Genomic DNA, 20,375 nt, shown 5'->3' with positions numbered 1-20,375 from the left:
TATGCAAATGCATGCATAAATCTTGCTCTATATGTTGCATGTGCAAACACACCCTCTTGTTGCATGAAGCATGTCTTAAGACACCCTACATATCAATAACATCAGTGTGAAACACCAACATGGTGGCATGCTTTGTGTAGACCCACTAGCTTAAAACTAGGCGTGGAGTGCCTAGTCTTTACTTCTTTACAATATACTATTTAAAGCTTTGGCTTTGTGGCTCTCGAACCAAGGAGAAAGTCACCAAGCCTACATGACAAAAGGAAAAGAGGTTAGGAGAGGTCTATTTGTGGAGGGTTCTCACTCAACTTACACACACTCTCTCTCTCCATAAAGTCGTCTTTCTTTCTCTCTCTCACTCTCTTTCTTTAACTCTTCCAATCTCTATATGTTCAGCTTAACACACACGCACACTCTCTCTCATCATTCTTCTTCTTTTCTCTCTCTCCCTTCTTGCAAGTCTTAGGCCATTAGTAGAATAACATCCTCTCTCTCTCTCTCTCTCTCTCTCTCTCTCTCTCTCTCTCTACAATGTGCACACACTGAGCATTTGATGGGCAAGTAAGGCATGTCAATAGCAGTGGTGGGCACTAGTGAGCGAGGCTACCTATCCTCTCAATAGTGAAACTCAAGTGTGGCAATAAACAAAAGTCTAGGCAATAACGATAGATGGCATGGGTGGTGGCTATCAACGGAAGAGGTAGGTGATAGGAATATCGACAATGCACACACACACACACACACACACACACACACACACACACACACACACACACACACACACATTGAGATTTAAATTGGCATAATAACAATTATCAATTGATTTCAAGTTTAAATATGATAACACTGAAGGTTATTGAATTATTGTTGTTACTAAATATTTACTAATATTATATTAACTTTATAATCATTTATTAATATTATTTATATTTATTTATTCATATAGTTAAAAAATAGATTTGACGTAATGTTCATAAATATTTATTGATTCAACATTAACTCCAACCATTATTAACTTTATTGATTTATCATTACCATTATATTGATTATAATCATTGTTTATTCATACTTGATTAAGATAGCAATTATAGTATATTAATGTTTAATGCATTAGTAAATTCAAATGTAATGATTAACTTTAGTTATTAAATTTTCATCAATCAAAGTTAGCAAATAATTATAAAAATAAGATTAATTGATATAATGATAATATGTTTACATTTATTCCGTTAATATACATTAATACAGTTAATAAAAAGTTGTAATAAGTGACATTATATTGATTAATTTTTACTTTAGCTAGCAAATAAGTATAAAAAATAATATTAATTGATATATTAATAAGATGTTAACATTTATTCAATTAATATATATTAATATAGTTAATAAAAAGTTGTTATAGCTAATATTATACTAACTAATTTTTACATTAGCCAACGAATATTGATAAGAGAGAGGGAGAGATAATGTTTAATACATTAGAATGTTAACATTTATTTTAACAATACTAATTATTATAATTTTATTTCAATAAATAAATATCTTAATAATACATTATATTTGATACATAAATATAAGTAATAATCAATACTTAAGTATATTTAATATAATTAATATGTTACTACTAATATAACCAATTATTAAAAGTAACATAAAATTGCAATGCTTTAATTAATATCTAAGTATATTTAATATAATGAATACATTACTACTAATATAGCCAATCGTTAAAAGCAATAGAACCCCACAATGCTTTAAGGTTGTACCATGTGGCACAACATCACATTGAAGGGGCAAAAATTTTCAAATCTCCTTTTTTTTCCTTTTGTTGGGTGATTAGGCTTGCTACATACTCTCTCTTCTCTCAGCCCACTTCAAATATTCTCTCTCTCTCTCTCTCTCTCTCTCTCTCTCACATGGGCAGGCATTTGTGTATGAAAGGAAGAAATGATAATGGCATAGTAGTTCATTATGTGAATGAGATAACTATGGAAGACTTTGAGGACGAGCATTGATGCACTAGTTTGAAACTAGTGGTGGAGCGCAAGGTCCTTTTATCTATTAATGAAAGCTTTTCGTAGAGGGCCATGTAGTGCCTCCATGCTCCACTGCGGGAGGGTTTTGCAATGGTCACATGTCACTATCACGTGCCCCGCTCGCATGCATGTTAATAATCCCATGCCTGCATGCATCCACTAACCTACACACCCATTGCAAATACCCACTCACCCATATTGTGTGTGACATGGGCATATACTATGTCGTCGTAGGGAATCTCGTAAGCACAATGAGAGTCTCTAGACAAAAAGGATAGTATAAAACAAGGAGGGGGAGAGGCAATTCAAACATGCTTTTCTCAACTTTGGGCTCTCCAATCAAGCATAATAGCCATGTCCTATCAATATGATGTTAGAGGTTTAGAATACATATATCAACATATTGATGATACATTTAATGATAGTCCGTATATACACTTTCATGTGTGTGTGTGTGTGTGTGTGTATAATATTTTAATAATATATTAGTACATTTAAATTAACTTACTAAATAGTTTTTATATATAGACACAATCATAATACGTTATTATACTGATATATTATTAGTGCATATAATGATATTTTGATTAAATAATATAATATAATATAATATATGTACTATACATGTATATATAATAATATATTATAAGATATATTTAAACACACAATGTTATTTATAAATAACATTATTTGCTCTTATTTATCAATATAGTTAAGAAATAGTTTTGACTTAATGTTCATAAATATTTATTGATTTAACATTAACACCAACTATTACTAACTTTATTATTTGATCATTAGCATTATATCGATTATAATAATTGCTTATTAATACTTAATCAAGATAGCAATCATAGTATATTAATGTTTAATGCATTACTAAATTCGATTGTAATGATTAAATTTAGTCATAATACATTATATTTGATACGTAAATATAACTATTAGTCAATGCCTAAGTATATTTAATATAATTAATACGCTACTACTAATATGACCAATTGTTGAAGGTATTAGAAACTTGCAACACTTTAATCAATATCTAAGTATATTTAATATAATTAATTGTTAAAAGCAACAAAAAGTTGCAACATTTTAGGGTTGTACCACATAGCAAAACATACATTGAAGGGGCAAAAATGTTGAAATCTCCTCTTTTTCTTTCTATCAAGTGATTAGGGTTGCTATCTCTCACTTTCTTTATTGTAAACTCTCATGTCTCCATCACACATACTCTCTCATGTCTTGGCCCAATCAATCTCTCTCTCTCTCTCTCTCTCTCTCTCTCTCTCTCTCTCTCTCTCTCTCTCTCTCTCTCTCTCTCTCTCTCTCTCTCTCTCTCTCTCTCTCTCTCTCTCTCTCTCTCTCTCTCTCTCTCTCTCACATATGCATTGGTGTATGAAAGGAAGAAGTGACGTTGGCATAGCATATCACTATGTGAATGAGATAATCATGGAAGACCTTGAGGACGAGCATTGGTGCACCAATTTGAAACTAGTAGTAGAGCGCCTAGTCCTTTTATCTATTAACTGAAGCTTTTTGCGGGGGGCCATGTGGCACCTCCACATTCCCTCGCAAGGTCTCTTCATGATGGTCACGCATCACTGTCACGTGTCCACCTCATGTGCATTTCTACCACCCCTGCCTACATGCGTCCATCAGCCAGCACACCCACTACAAAACACCCACTCACCCACACATATGCCATGGGCAATGCCTATGTTGTAGGGAATCTCATAGGCACAACGAAAGTCTCCAAATAAAAAAAATAGTATACGATAAGTGGGGGTAGAGGCAATTCAGATGTGCTTTTATTGGCTTTGGGCTCTACAATCAAGCATAGTAGCGAGGTTCTATTAATATAATGATGAAAGTTTAGAATACGCATATAAACATATTGATGACACGTTTAATGATAAGTTGCGCGCGCGCACACACACACACACACAAAATATTTTAATAATATATTATTACTTTTAAATTTACTTATTATAATGATTTATATATATAGACAAATTCATAATACATTTATACATATGTAAATATAATATTTTAATAACATAATATTACATATATAGTACTTATTAAAATGTGTACATAGACACATAGACACATATATATGTATTGATAATAATATGTATTAGTATAATATTATAATGATGTATTATTATGTGTATATAATTGTATAATGACATATTGATATTGATATATAATATTGTATTGACATATTATTACGTGTATATAGTGATGTCGTGATTACACATATGTATACTTATTAATATATTTATAATATGCACAATGTATATGCATATTATTATAACATATTATAAAATACACACACACACACACACACACACACACATGTATAATACGTATTATTATAATTATCAATGTATTTATAATGTGTATTTATATTACAATGATGCATTTATATTTATAATATATATTATATAGATGTAATGTTATCAACATATAATAATACATGTGTGTGTGTGTGTGTGTGTGTGTGTGTGTGTGTGTGTGTGTGTGTGTGTGTGTGTGTGTGTGTGTGTGTGTGTGTGTGTGTGTGTGTGTGTGTGTGTGTAGAATTGATGGGGAAAAGAAGTTATACCCCCCCATCCAACCCTGAGCCCCTAAAATGCTAGATCCCCTAACTTAATCTTTGCATGAACCTTAATTATGTACCAAATACTTAATGCTCCCACCTCTAAACAAGTATAAAATGTAATGATGGTATTCAATCATTCTCATGGTAGAAATATCTAAATAGATAAACATATTGCAATTAAATACCATAGAGAATTGTTGGTAAATTCAAAAATATCTATGGTGTTGTTTTCAATGGCTAAAGGCTAAATTTGTGTGCACATGGGTGTGTGAGAGAGAAAGAGGAGGAGGAAGAAACACAAGTAACTCTCTATATAGTTTATGGATTGTCCAACTCATTTAATGTGATAGGCTCAATATGTGTGGATAACAGGCGTGCCATGATAGGCTACATGCGAATAGAAATCAACATTAAATATGCTTGTCTTTAAGAAATTTTGAAAAACCATCATAAGGGTTCTCTAAAAATATGGTGAAAGCTTGATACTATTGATGTTGATCTTGCAACCCCTATATATTAGTGAGTGCCACATCCTCCCGTATCGCATTTTCATGTATTTAACATTGCATTAAACCAGGTTGCAGAAGCTTTCAAAGCTCAGATTATGTTCCTTATATTAACCTCTCATGAATTCTCTTACCACTTGAACTTCACACCAACACAACACGCGCTTTGGGAGAATGTCGGTGCCAGGCGTCTAGTTTAGTTATGATTATTGTAGAGGTACAGATACAGGTGCATTCTTTTGTTGCCAATTCATCTAACCGGTCCACAAAAACACGAAGTAGAACTTAGGGTGGGTTCAGACCCGGCAGACAAAAAGGCATCCCCAAATACAGATGGCCAAATCAGAAATTCAGCATGGAAAACTGTATGTTCACACACATGGTGGAAGGCCAAAAAAATTAGGGGCCTTTTTTGACACGTCATGGCCAAGTTTTTGCTCCTCTCTTCCGGCCTGCCCAGCACGGATACTTCTCCTTCATTCCATGTCTTCTCTTTGGCTCCTTTCCTTATCCACCACTAATGTGAATGAGATGGCGGACAACTCTTGGGAAATCCTTGTAGATGGGTGGAAAAGGGGATTTTTCACCCTTTTATCCACCGGGCAAGTGTGAACCCACCCTTAGAAGGCTGAAACACAGGCCAGCTCGATTTCTTTTTTCCAAAATTTTGATTTTCACCTACTACCAACGGAAATCCTTTCTTAACCTCCCGTACTGCGTTTTCGATGCTAGAGGCGGTTGAAGCAAAATAGTCGGAACTTCGGTGGTTTAACGGAAGAAACAGCCAGCAGCAAAACAAGCGGGTAAGGGAGAGGGAGTATGCGCGTGTTTGGATTCTATGTTTGAAAATATTTAAGGACCAGTTCTTTAGGCTCCTGGAACGTATCAAACAAACCCTGTGTGTAACAGGGGCATAAATGGCGAGGTATTACATGGTCAATTTCTTGCAGGTACCTTCCTAATATTCTGGGTGAAAATGCCCGTGATTGAGATACAGTGGAGATTGTACAAGCTTTGATGGCCATCAGTAGGTTCAGTTCCGAGAGCAGTCTTGGATGGATGGAGTTTGCCCCTCTTCTGCAAGCATTGATAGCCACTAGATTCTGGGCTTTATGGGCCCATACTGCCCTGCTCAGTTTTTGGTAGGATCTGATGAAACCACAATGATAATAGGAACGCAATGCACTGGCTAGCTGACATGGAATAGGACCTACTATTCCAAAATCTCATGGCAATCATCTTCAGGGTAACTATTCATAGAGTTCAACCAAGACTTCCCTGAACAGCACACTTGAGCTTTTGATGCGCAGAGCACATGATCGTTGGCTTACCTTTAAACTCTTCTTCACTTCTAACTCAGTTACATGGGCTCCCGACAGCTGTAAAGAACTCAACATTCATTACAAGCATAAAGAGGTTTTAGGATTCTGAGAGAGTGCGACGTGAGTCACGAACTTGTTCCCAGTTTGAGCTGTTGGAACAGAGGAAGGTGCAGTTAAGTAATTGGGTTAAAGTAATGTCAGATTGTCACTGGCTTTAAAAGGAGGCTGATTGCCTTCTCAACATCAATGAGATTCTTGGCTGTGCATTATGGGAGCAGTTTGCTCTGAGAAACAAGTATGCTTAAACAATAGTTGTAATGGTGGGACTCCAACTGTGTGCCATGGAAAGATAGCCCTTCCAAAAGGTAACTTTGACAAGGTTAGGAATCTAGTTAAGAGAAGGACTTGGTAGAATAGGATTGATGAAAGCCTCTCGAGGGTTCTTGCTTTTAGCTTCTTTTTCCTAGTAGTGGATTGATAGTTTCAGCTGATCAAGCACCCTTGGAATCACATCCATTGCAATTCTTATACAAGCATGATATATAGCATCATTTTCCTCTTTCTCTAGGGCTTCCAAAGGCTATGTAACATTCTTGGGCGTGGTTTAGTTACTGTCACGTGCTCTCCATTTTTCCTATAGACGACTTCATAAATTTTACCTTCAATGGTCCTTGCCACTCAGTAGGTCTAGGAGAGCCAAGTCTAGTAAGGCCATAAAGTGAGAGGAGATGAAAGCCCAAGTCCTTGGGGCATGTAGGACTTTTGAAACAAAGCTCAAGGAATAGGCTAGCAATAAAGTACCAACACTACTAATAGGCTCTGAACAAATGTCACCAATAGTGACAAGAGACCCTTAGATGGACAAGGATCTTGTAACAAATCTCCTTGTGGAGTCATGTGACTTGAAGTACCATTGTTTATAAGCCCAGGCTTCTCGGAAGACGAGGCTTCAATGGATCCTCCAACGTATGGATATGAATAAACACAGACTCTTGAGTAACACTTGGTGTAGAGGTAGAGGAAGACTGAGATGATCTAGTTTCATCCTTCGCTCTTAGACGAAGTTGAGGGCAGTTCTTTCAACAATTGTCCTCGGGATGTGTTCCCTTCCCATAGTGTAGGCTTCTTTGAATATGTGTTAGAGCTTAAAGAACTCTCTTGTTTCTCCTTCTTGTACTTGGCTTTTGATTTCTTCTTTGTCTTCTACCTCCTCTTGTACTTGTTGTGAAAGCCTTTGTGGAGCTAGATCCAATGGCTCCTACCTCTTTGAGACGCTTGTCATGCTGCAAGACAAGTGGGGTAGTTTCTCCCATAGAAGGGTCTATTGGATCCTCGATTTAAAAAGGCTGGTGGAGAAGACATTGTACTTTGGAGATGATAGTTGAGTCAATAGAATCATCATGATATCCTTTGAAAATATCATCCTTCCAAGGGATGTGCATCCCTCTTATTCTCCAACTTGTTGATGTGATTCTTCATGGAAGGAGAGTCATAACATTGAGCATTCGAAGTTTTTACATCAAGGTGATACGGTGGGCAAATGTCTTTTGATGATACAAAGAAGAAGCTTTGTCCACACTTTTGCCATTGTCCGAAACTTGCATAGATGTAGTAGGACAAAATCTTGTAGGCTCATGAAGAGGACGGATCGGGCTCTAGAGTTGAGCCTATCCCAAAGGATTGTACGATCCATTGTTGATCCCATGTGGAGATCCTCCACTCTACGGGGAATAGGGTGGGTAACAAACTCCCAATGATTAAAGGTGTCAAGAATACACTTCACCTTACAAGATCAAAGCGAATAATTGGATCCATCTAGCTGGTTTTCTTTAGGTAAAGAAGGGAGAATGGGCACTTGCATTGATGGTGCCATCATAAGCTTTCTAGGGCTAGAAGGATGGGCCCTATATGAGAGACATGAAGAGAGGGGGGAGGAGATGGTTGCTTCGATCTATGTGACTTGGTAAGAGAGGGTGTTTGTTCAGAATGGGACTGGGACGTTGGATCTTTGTGATGATCACACTACCTCTCAAAGGAAGTATGAATAGAGTCCTCATTTGAGTCATCAAAGCCTCTTAGCCAAAAAATTGTGATATTCACATTTCTAGATTTGCAAACATGCTAAATTTGTCGCATTTGGCTAGAGAAGAGCTGGAATGAAGAGAATAATTAGCTACACTTGCAAGAAAGCCATTGTAGATGTCTTCGTATTTGCCAAAAAACACAAAAAATATGCTTTTTCTACAAAAAATAACAGGCTGAAAATTTGTGTTTTCAATAATAGTGAGACGTCTCCTTGGGATCCAACTTGCACACGAGGCATAATGCAAGCCGAACTCTCTTTAAAAGGGACTGAACATCAGACTCACCTCCTAGCCATAGATCTAAACGGGCTCACCCTTGAGCCTAGGAGCTAGCAGCACTTTGGGTCACGATCGTATCTCAAGGGTTAGTGTCTCATACCACTAGCCCATACCATCCTGGTATATGGATACGTTGACCAACAGGCGAGAGTCCAAGAGTGGTGATCACACAATGAATGTGCACTATAGGGCCTTGAGGTCACTTCGTAACCACCGTCATTTCGTAACCATCGTGACCAATGCTACTAACATCCATCTGAATGTCTAGGGACATAACACTTTTCCCCTTATAAATGATTGTTATTCTCAGCAATGTTCTCAAGATGAAGTGAGGAAAAGGACCCTTCAATGAACATACCGACTAAGTAGCCTTTGCCTCTTGGTGGTTTTTTCACTTGACCAAATACTTGGGATAAATGGTCCAACAGGAACGTTTAGTCCCAGGTAACGGATATTTATTCTTGATGGCCATATTATAAAGTCTTTTGTAATTGTCATAGAAGTGCATTGTGCCATCCTTCTTTTTAGCGAGAAGAAGGACAAGCGTGTCCCATGGAGATTTACTTAGCTCAATAAAACCCTTAGCTAAATAGTCTTAAAGTTATCTAGCTATCTCATCCTTCTCTTTTAGATTGGACATGTAAGGTTGCTGATGGGATTGCTATCGAGCAACGTTTCAATTCTATATTCTAAGGTTCTACAAGATGGTGGAAGTTTGTTAGGTAGCTTGGATGAAAAAACATCAGCATACTCATGTAATATTAGATCCAATTACTCATTTCCATTTGAAATCATATTAAGATTATTATTAAAAGAAAAAGAGTTACATTGAGAATTAGACGATTAAACTTAAAAAGAAAGAAAGAAATATAAGTAGTAACACTTGGATTGGAAAAACATTGAGTAAACTCCATTGCTGAAATCATATGTCTGTTGTTTTCTATGATCTCAGAGGGTAAACAACACTTGATCACATGGAAACAACCATTAAGCTAAAAAATATATACAAGAAAATGTATTTATCAAAGAATCATGGCATTCCAAGAATAACACTATGGTCTAGGCTCATAAGTTGGAAATCTATAATGTGATGGTATTGTTGGATTAAATATCCAAGTTTGATATCATAAGTTGGAAATCTAAATTTAATGATACTGTTGGATTAAAGATCCAAGTTTGATATCATTTGATTTGAGTGATCCACCGTAGGGCCCTCCACATATTGGATATGATAACTTTGATCAGTGGGTGTTGTATTGAGTTAGAGCCTTTGCACCAAAGAGACGAAATAAAATCATGAGTAGAACCATTATTGAATGCAATTGTAATTTCTTGGCCATTTATATGCCCAATGACCTTTAAAAGGTCATGCGGACTAAATAACAATTTATTAATGAAACGACTGTTGCTATTGCTAACATTAATAAAACAATCTTCAAATAAAATTTCGAAAGATATACATGGAGTCTCGAGTATTTATTTAAGTCTTAGAAGTAGACTTTTTCTTTTTGTTTTGGAGGCACTCGTGATCACCGCGAAAGTGACCCCTTTGATGTGGCAAGGGAAGCAATAGCCCTTCTAGTGATCCTTGCTATGCGTGACCTTGCACTTACCGTCCTTATATAACTCCAAAGATGGTTGATGAGTTGGTGTTGGGAAAACTGACTTCTTTGACTTAAAGAGAGAGGCAGCACAATGGGAAATCCCCCCCTCCCCGATTAATTGACTAATCCTACTTGTAGCCAAAGTGTTATCAATTTTTTTTGTATAATTGTAGATGTCCTCGAGTGAAAAAAGGGGATTACGGAGAATCTCATTTTAGTAGTCCAACGATTCCAAAAAGGTATCGCATGTAGAGCAATGCTTGAGGATTGTCCAAGCCTTCGTTTTATGCAATAGATCTTTAAACTCATATGAGTATGCATCTAAGTTTTTCTTCCCTATATCAAGCTCAAATAATTTTTGGAAATTTTCAATTTGATCATCGACTATGAAACATTTTGAAAAAACGGATCGAAAATCAACCCCCATTACTATCTTAGGGTGTAGCCCCACCCACCAAGAATACGACAAACTTACTTTTTTGGGATTTTGTTTAGTTATTATACTTTGTTAATCTAGTATCTCTTCTTGTCTTGAGAGTTACAATATTGTATGACTTTAGTCTCATTTATGTGTTATTTGTGATTTATTATGATTCATTCTAGATTTTGACATTCTGTTGGTTTTTTTGGAATGAGAATTATGATGTTCTAATTTAACTCATTCCATATTGTATATGGGCTATTTACATGTTTATTTCAATTTTCTTTGTGTGATATATATGAGTCATAATGTTTGAGGTCTGAATCATAGTATAGCTTGTCCAAAGACTAACTTTTAAGTCAATAATGGATTAGGGATATGTAACATATTATTCTCAATTGACTCTCATCTAATATCACTAAAGCTTTATTGGCATTTCTCATTCTCATTCTTTCAGTTCAGCAAGTACACACTACTCTTTTGTGTTAGCATACTCTCATTGTCTCTCTTTTCTCTCCTCTATAGGTGGCTGTCATTTTTCAACATTTGGTATCAAAGCAAGTTCTACTCATAGATTCAGTTCACCCATTGCCAGCCAGTGCCGCCCCCAAAGGTCTTGTTGTTGTGAGTCAGATCTCTACTTGAGGAAGAGAAGGACGAGCTGCTGCTGTTTTCAGCCTGTGCGCAGCCCTACGTGCAGTCCTACGCATAGTCTTGTACTGTTTTGGAGGAGCTGCTGTTGTTTTCAACTCTGCCTCTTATTTTCTCATCTCTACTTGCCATATTCTCAGCCTTGCCTGCAATTTTTTGCAAACCCTAAAAAGTGTAGAAACTGTAATTTTCAGATTTGGGGTTTTTCGAAATTTTTGCAATTTCCATTCATTTTGACTCTCTCTTTCCAAATCTCAGCTCGTGCCGCTCAAAATTTAGGGATTTTGTTAATTTTGTCCACCCTCAAATCTGCCCCAAATATCCTCACATAGCCTTGCATGGCTCCCAATCTTAGCCAACTTCCAAGTGTCAAACCTGTCCATGCAAAGTAAGCCATTAGATTTTGATTTCAAGCCAATAATAATTCAATTAAATAAAAAATACATGGCCCTTGCCCAAACTTTGGCCATGCCTAGATTCAATTTTAAATTCCTAAGGCATTTGAACCTAGAAGCGTTGAAACTTTCCACAAGCCTTAGTCTAGGCTATTAACTCATATAGTTTTCTAATCCCCATTCACTCCAAAAGTTATTTCCAAGGGGATATTGGATATTCCTGACCAAGATCTAATTAAGATACCTCATTGTCACTTATTCACATTCCCACTTCTCAAGCTAGGATCATTTGTCATTGTGACATACGTTCAACTTAGTCTCACATGTGCATAACTTAAGTGTCCTAATTGTAAGTGTCCAAAGAACATTAAGTTAAGAATCGTACACCCTTGTGACAAATCTCCCACTTAAATCCTTGCAATCATCCTTGATTGCACTGCAATGTGATAGAAGTATGTGTAACCATTGGAAAAGCATACAATATTATAATCAAACATATGCACTTATTGCTTGACCCAATTGATGCTCATGATATAAAACTATATGTGAGATTCCCACCTCATACAGTGGCTCGTCGTTTAAAGAAAATTCATAATAGGATTACAAAAGTTGAACTCATTTTCATTGTTTTTTTTTGCTCAATAAATCCCAGAGTGATGAAGCTGTCAAATGCAAGGAAAGTAGCCTAGATGCTGACGCCATGTTGATAATGATGACGCTAGATGATGGAAGATGAACTGGGCTGCAAAAAAGCAAGTCCTAGCAGCCTCTGTGACATTGCAGTGATGCTAGGTGATGGAGAAGTTAGGTTGCAAAAATGCAGATCCTAGTAGCTCCTGTGATAAATGAGTGACCCTAGGTGGAAGATGTTTCAAACGCAAGACTTGATGTTGGAATAGGCGCTCGAAGCAAAAATGATGGGGTGAAGGCAATCACAAGCCATGAATTGCAATGTCCTCCTGAAGGGGTGTGGGAGCAGTGAAAGGGGCTAGTGAGAGAAGGAAAGTGGTGGTGGTGAAGAATGAGTAAAGAGTGGTAGAAGTGGTGAAGAATAAATGAAGTGACTGCCTATTTATAAGCATAAATAGTCTAGGGTGGTGTACCACTGTGTGGGCGCCCACTAAAAAAGGTGGCCAAAATGTGGACACTAACCCTTTTTGGGGCTGTCAGTGCGAAAATCTAAATGAAGTATGTAAACTGAAGAAGTGGTTTCTCAACACCCTCTCTCAGGCCTAAAAAAGGGATGAAGAAAGAGGAGCAAAGAGAGATACGATGAAGAAAGAGAGGATCCTAGAGATCCAAGATTGCCACCTGAAAGGTAACTTGTAGTAAGGAATAGTAGATGGGATGAATTGTAGAACCTGTCTCCACCTCAAGAGAGAAACCACTAGCTTTGTAACTCCATGCTTGATCGTGTCCCCAAGTCGTGGCTGAACCTCCAAAGCCTTGATCTAGGTAGTCTTTGAAGATCCCGGGTATCAATAGGAGAAATGATTGCTCGAAGGCAGCCATCCCAAAAGAGTAAATGGAGGGTGACAAACTTCATGATAAGTAGGTGTCCCCCTTGAGGGTGGGGGTGCAAGGGGCCCCTCTGAAGTTGAAGAAGTAGAAGCCCTCTCTAAGGACAAGTAGAGTACATTTCCCTCTAAATCTCCCTTTGTGAGAGAGAGGGAATATAAAAACTCATGGATTACGGACTCTGAATCATCTAATGATGAAGGAAGTGCCGTCGATCGTGTTGAAGAAGGTATATGGGATATTGAAGATATCGAAGAACTCCCTAGAGGTAGCCTCTCGACCTTGAGCAGTCTAGGGTGGGGAAAAGGGAGGCTTAGTTTGAGCCAAGCGTGGGCAATAGTCAGTGTCTCTTAGTGGAGCGGATTGCGGAGCCAAAGTAATGGAAGGGGTCGAACGGCCACTATCTCGTGACGGAGCGGACTGCGAAGGGACAGTATCCACCAATCATCGTCTCTCGAGAGAGCATACTGCAGAATCGTGGGTTGTCAAGGTGGTATTCCTAAAACCCTAGGAGAAGTAGAAGTAATCTCCATAGTGAATTGCGGCGGTCGTGAGGAGGCTGTGGTACCAATGGATCCTCTTGTGGCTCGAAAGGGCTCATTGCGCATTGGATGCATCTTATTGTCTTGAGCATAAAAAGTTGAAAGCCGGTGTAGAATAAACTCTGTGGCCCAGAAGGGAGAGCTGGCACAAGGAGTGCGTGGGGGTAGATACATATATTTGGCGGGGTAGGGAGCATTGTTGGACTCCTTTCTCTTCTTCGGCTCTGCAGTTTGCTCCATTGAGAGAGAGTGACTACTGTCTACTCTTGGCTCCATAGGAGCCCTCTACTCATCCCCATTGTATTGTTCTAAGGACATGGACTCTGATGTGCGTATCGAGGGGATTCTATGTGATATCCATCCCTCCACTCCCTCTTCTACCCAGGTTTGAGAGGCCATCTTTGGGAGGTCTCTGGCTTCTGTTTCACTACTGCAGCCCTAGATACCTCCTTCGGCATCGCCAGTGGCATTTCCTCTGTCTTTCGATGTTTCAGAGGCTGTGATCCATGAGTTTCTTGATTCCCTATCCCTCTTAGAGGGGAATTTAGTGGGGGCTCATCTTTTTTCTTCGGAGGGGGGATCCCAATCCTTCGGCTTCAGAGGGAGTCCTTTCTCATTCTATAGTTCTTCACACACTTTGTCGACAACCTTTTACCTTTTTAGGGTGGTTGACATATCTATATTTCATCCCCCATTTCCTCATCTATTTACCCATTCTCTTTTTACCATTGACACCCAAGATGCATAGGTTGTTCCTAGTTCAAAACTTAGGATGTTTCAGCCATGGCTTGGTGGCGAGGCTTGCATATACCTTCCAGCATGGAGTAATGGAGCTTGCGACTTCTCTCTTGAGGTTGAGTTTCGGGTAATATTAGCTCATCATGTCTATTGTTCTTCACTATAGGTCACCTTACAGGTGAAATACTGGGATTTCAAGGTTGATCTTCTTCTCTCTCTCACTCCTTTTTGAGCTTGAGAGGGGTTGTTGAGGAACCAAGTCATTTAATACATTTCTTCTCCTTCATTCCTATTTTGGTTTCCATTTACAACTCCCAAAAAGGCTTTATTTGGATCCTTAGTTAGTGTCTGGGTACCATCCGAGAGAGTTGAGGAGTCATTTGAGTGGCTTTAGTAGGCACCACTTAAGAGAGTTGAGGCACCACTCCAGAGAGTTGGGGCACCACTCTAGACAGTTTGCGCCTATAAATATGGCAATGACTTCCCTAATTCTTTATACCACACCTTCATTCCTTCTAACATTGTCACTCTCTTCCATATTCTTCTCTCCTTTCTCCATCCTCTCCATTGCTGTTCACACCCTGCGAGACAGACATTACGGTTTGTGGCTTGTGCATCCATCTCCATTGGTGTTTTGCAGCCTACAGCATTTGGTGTCAGCCCTTCGCACCAAGAGGCTTTGTTTGCAACAGATTTAGGCTGTTCACAGCAAGTTACGCCCTCTTTATCAGCTCTACATTAGATACTTGCCTTTTTTTAGTTTCTTTACTCTTGAAAGGCTGCCCAGTAGTTGCCTGTCTGGCATCTGCAGCCACACTTATATGGAGAGATCTTCATCAAATATACTAGCATTTTCTTCTCTAGCTGGTTGCCCAACAGTTGCCTTGATAGCAACCATCATCTTGGAGAGATTTCAGCATATCCTTCATCTTTGATAGCCCTTGAGGACTGCGTTTTAATCCCTCTTCAATTGGCTGTCCTTTCCTTCACTTACCTTTGATATCCTACTGCCGGAGGATTGCATTTCGCTCCCTTCACTGTGGAGATTCCCTACAAGTGCTGCCACTTGATTCAGACAGGATAGTGCAATTATCTTTAGAGTTTTGGTTCCATTATATCAACTTGATTCACTTAGCATGATTCAGTGATTTATCATTCATCATCTTCTTTTGCGTTTTCAGAGTTTCTCTTCTGAAAACCAATATTGTTTTGACCAACAAGGCAAAGTAATGCATAGATTGAGCATCAACAATGCCTTACAGCAAGGACATGTGACATGCATCATATACATCTTGAGTAACCCATACAAATGTACATTATCTACACATCACATGTAGCTGGTGCAAGTGTGTTTCCATTACTCACAAATGTACAATGCATACCATCCATGTAATGCCTTGCAACTATGCATCACATTTAAATGCAAATTCCATGTATTCCGTACATGTCATGCAAATGTAAAGCAAACCGTATACATCTATATACCAATGCATACTGCTAGTACACTGAATTGTAATCCCAATGATATAAAAAATTTCAATATTCAATGCCTTGGATGCAAGAAAAGTACATCCGAGATCCATTGTATGCTGAATTGTAATCCCAATGGTAGAAAAATTGTCAATATTTAATGCTCTAGATGCAAGCAAAGTACATCCGAGATCCATTGAATGCCATGTACATCAAGACGTAATGGCTTGAGAAAGTATGAATACTTGAAGCTGAATATGACAGAAAATCACAGCTATTGACACAAAGTAAATAAATTAAGGGTTGAAGATGGACAACACCCTTGAAATGTATTTTTGCTCAACCCATTACCCAAGTCCCTTGGAGATGAGCTTAATCACAAACAACCTTAGAGTGAGGAAGTATTTCTCATTCTCACAAGATCAAGAAAAGAATGTGTATGCACACATGCATCACATGCAAATGCTTCCTATGTAATAAAACAACCAATTTCTTTACAAGCTGAGAGTAAGAAGAGAAGAAAAATCAGCCCGTCATGGTTGATCAGCAGTACATTTAACATTTACATGGCTTCTTCTTGATCTTGAAGTGTAAAGAAGAGTTCCAAAAAGAGGTGTTGTAATGGATCTATAAGTATGTTGTCTTGTAAAATAGTAACAAGAGAAGAGCAAAATTGAGGGATTTGATGATGGAGAAGAACAAGTAGCACCATGATTAGCCATAGCATGAAACACAGATCCTCCTTCAAAGTACCTTGAATGTTTGAGATGTGGATGTATACATTGCTGTCCAAATGGCATAGTGTTTGCAATTCCAAGATTCCTATGCATTTGCTATGCTTGCCCCCAAAGCAAACATTTGCATTTGCTCATTTGGTGCATTGGGTGCATTTAGTGGAATGGTAGTATCATGTCCATCTTTGGAGATTCATGCTGTTCCAAAACATTTGAAGCTGCTTTACACTTTTTACCATCGTTGCCCTTCCTTAGTGACTACATGAATTGAGCATCAAAATCTTCTTGTTCTTACTGATTTTCAGTATGTTGTCTTGTAAAATAGTAACAAGAGAAGAGCAAAATTGAGGGATTTGATGATGGAGAAGAACAAGTAGCACCATGTTTAGCCATAGCATGAAACACAAATCCTCCTTCAAAGTACCTTGAATGTTTGAAATGTGGATGTATACATTGCTGTCCAAATGGCATAGTGTTTGCAATTCCAAGATTCCTATGCATTTGCTATGCTTGCCCCCAAAGCAAACATTTGCATTTGCTCATTTGGTGCATTGGGTGCATTTAGTGGAATGGTAGTATCATGTCCATCTTTGGAGATTCATGCTGTTCCAAAACATTTGAAGGTGCTTTACACTTTTTACCATCGTTGCCCTTCCTTAGTGACTACATGAATTGAGCATCAAAATCCTCTTGTTCTTACTGATTTTCAGTATTAACATGCATAGAAGTTCCAACTTCATAATAAACAAAACCCATAGCCACGTGGACTGAAGAACAGGAAATGGTAATGGGAATGGGGAGGCCCCGTTCTGAAAACGAGGTGTAAAATTAAAAAAGTGATAATATTTAGGATTTTTAAAACAAATCTGCATGAAACAACTTCACAACTATTCAATGATACTCTAAAAACACACTTTAAACATCACATTGCATGAATAGTATAAGATATATATAAGACCAATCAATGTTGGAAGTAAGACTTGACTACATAGTGCACACAACCAAAAAAGGTTAAAATTCTAATGATTAAATGTTAAAGATTGGAGCGTAACGTTGTGTTAGAGTGTAGTAGATGTTTCCAGTGTACAACTGGACTGAAGGAAAGAAGTGAACACACAGAGAGAGAGAGAGAGAGAGAGAGAGAGAGAGAGAGAGAGAGAGAGAGAGAGAGAGAGAGAGAGAGAGAGAGAGAGGGGGGGAGATGTTAGCAGATTAGTCAGCTCAGGGTGAGTTTGTGCTGTAGCATTTTGTAGTATTTTTACTGGCATTTTTTGGTGCCCTTTTTTAGAGCTAGGGAGTATTTAATGCTGGCCGACTGCATTTAATGCTCCCCCCATTTTATGCCTATATATTGCTGGGCTCCTATTCCTCTTCTGTAATATAGCCATCATTTGTGGATTCTTCTGAGGAGAGAGGAGCCGGTGCCAGGGTGCCCACATAGCCAGTGACTCACTATTGTATGCTGCTGTCTCGTGTTCGATATGGATTCCGTTTCCCAGGCATACATCTGAGTTCTCATCTGTATTTGTGTTTATTCTTTCTCGTCTTGTGTTACAACAGTTTATTTCAGCATGTTGTTTATGCTTCCATTGCTGCACTACTTCTAACATGGTATCAGATTTTAGGATATGTGCTCCTGGTGTGTTTTCTTGCAGGTTTAGGACTATTTTCACCCTTGTTGATCAGGTGACTGCTGCTCCATACAAGCGACCTGTTTTACCTGCGTTTTCTGCAGATTTGCCATCGCCTGCTGTCTATAGCCCCTCTGCTGCCTGCGTTTTCAGTTTTCAAGCTGCTGCGACAGTTTTCCAGCCTGTTTGTGACAGTATTCAGCCTGCGTTTTGGTGTTCCTGACTCCTCCCTGGCTGGGCACCTGTACCTTCAGGCCGTTTTTGCTATTTTTGGCAGTTTTTGACTGATTTGTTGATCTTTTGTAGCAGCTTTTGTTTTCTTTTGGTCAGATTTTTAGATTATACTATATGTGAACTCTTGTTTTTTGCAGTCTGTGCTCGGGTTTTGGCTGTGTTCCCTGTCCAAATACCTTCTTTTCTCTACTCCTCTTCTAAATCCTCTACAGATGGCTCCTCTGTGCTCATCCACTGATGATACATAACATGGAGATTCTAGTGAGGCTCTTGCAGCTTCAGAGAGGGGTTTGAAGATGAAGAAGTTGAAGGCCTTGTGTTATCACTGTGGCAAGAAAGGTCATTTAAGGAAGGACTGCAAAGAGTTAGCGGTTTCGAGGAAGAAAAAGGGGCAGCAGACGAAGCGGGATGCGGACTCCTTCGACAAGTCATTATCTGCCTTAGATTTTGATCTCGATCCTCCAGTCAAGGCAAAGACCAAGGCACGGAAGGGATCCTTTTTTTCGGATCGTGGGAAGGGCTTAGTGGTCCCTTCCCCAGCTACTTTCTAGTGGTGGTGATGTGGACATCCCTCACGACTCTCCAGTGCTAGAGAGGGAGTGTGAGAGGGTGGTGAGATGGGGCAACTGTGCCTCATCTATATGTCTATATAGATGCACATGATCCAGAGAGGGACTTCCTTGACGCATCGACCGAAGTCTGGAAGGTACAAATCCTGGAGCTAGGATTGACATCCAGGTTCATGATGGGCTAGTTACTTGACAGAGAGCGGGAGGCTTTCGTCTGGAGCTCACATGAGGGGACACTTTGGCGGTTTTGGCCGAAGGCGGGGATTCCATGGTCACATGTTCAGAGACATGTTTGGCAGATTGGTCTTGTATGTTTTGAGTGACATAGGTGACATAACATAGAGAGCTGCTATGCTTCTTCTCTATTTTCAGGTGGTGCTATTATGATCGACATCAACGTCTGATACTCTCCAAGGCATCTTGGTGGTGGGCTGGCCACTCACTGCTTGGATATCCATGGTTCTTCTGGTGGTTCTATGTTGTATAGTTTATGATACCCCGTCATTGTACTATTGTATTGTATCAGATCACCCTTGATCTAAGAGAGGGTGTTAGTAGATTAGTTAGCTCAAGGTGAGTCTGTGTTGCAGAGGCTATAGCATTTTTGTAGTATTTTTACTGGCATTTTCTAGTGCCCTTTTTTAGGGCCAGGGAGCATTTAATGCTGGCCAACTGCATTTAATGCTCCCCCCATTTTATGCCTACATATTGCCGGGCTCCTACTCCTCTTCTGTACTACAGCCATCATTTGTGGATTCTTCTGAGGAGAGAGGAGCCGGTGCCAGGGTGCCCACACAGCCAGTGACTCACTGCTGTATGCTACTATCTCGTGTTCGATATGGATTCCGTTTTCCGGGCATACATTTGAGTACTCATGTATTTGTGTTTATTCTTTCTCTTGTCTTGTGTTTCAGTAGTTTATTTCAGCATGTTTTTATGCTTCCATTGCTGCACTACTTCTAACAGGAGAATGCTAAAGACTTCATAAATGAATGCTAAATATTGAAGGCAGAAAAAGGCAGAAATATACAAG

At 38.8% G+C, this 20,375-nt stretch overlaps 1 protein-coding gene across 2 annotated transcripts in view; it reads left to right on the top strand.

Annotated features, from left to right (window-relative positions):
• The first annotated feature begins 5,827 nt into the window (after window positions 1–5,827).
• LOC148011604 (uncharacterized) overlaps window positions 5,828–20,375 on the top strand; it is a 56,183-nt gene continuing 41,635 nt past the window's right edge. For both annotated transcript variants that reach the window (XM_087670167.1, XM_087670168.1), the window contains exon 1: window positions 5,828–5,953. The gene's annotated coding sequence lies outside the window, so the exon portion shown is untranslated. The remainder of the gene's footprint in view (window positions 5,954–20,375) is intronic.

Source organism: Lygodium microphyllum, chromosome 28, assembly GCF_053477565.2.
Source record: "Lygodium microphyllum isolate KBCC chromosome 28, Lygodium_microphyllum_v1.1.10, whole genome shotgun sequence".
Taxonomy (NCBI): Eukaryota; Viridiplantae; Streptophyta; class Polypodiopsida; order Schizaeales; family Lygodiaceae; genus Lygodium; species Lygodium microphyllum.
The sequence above is the reverse complement of the archived record's forward strand: the minus strand, read 5'-3'. Positions and strand labels throughout refer to the sequence as shown.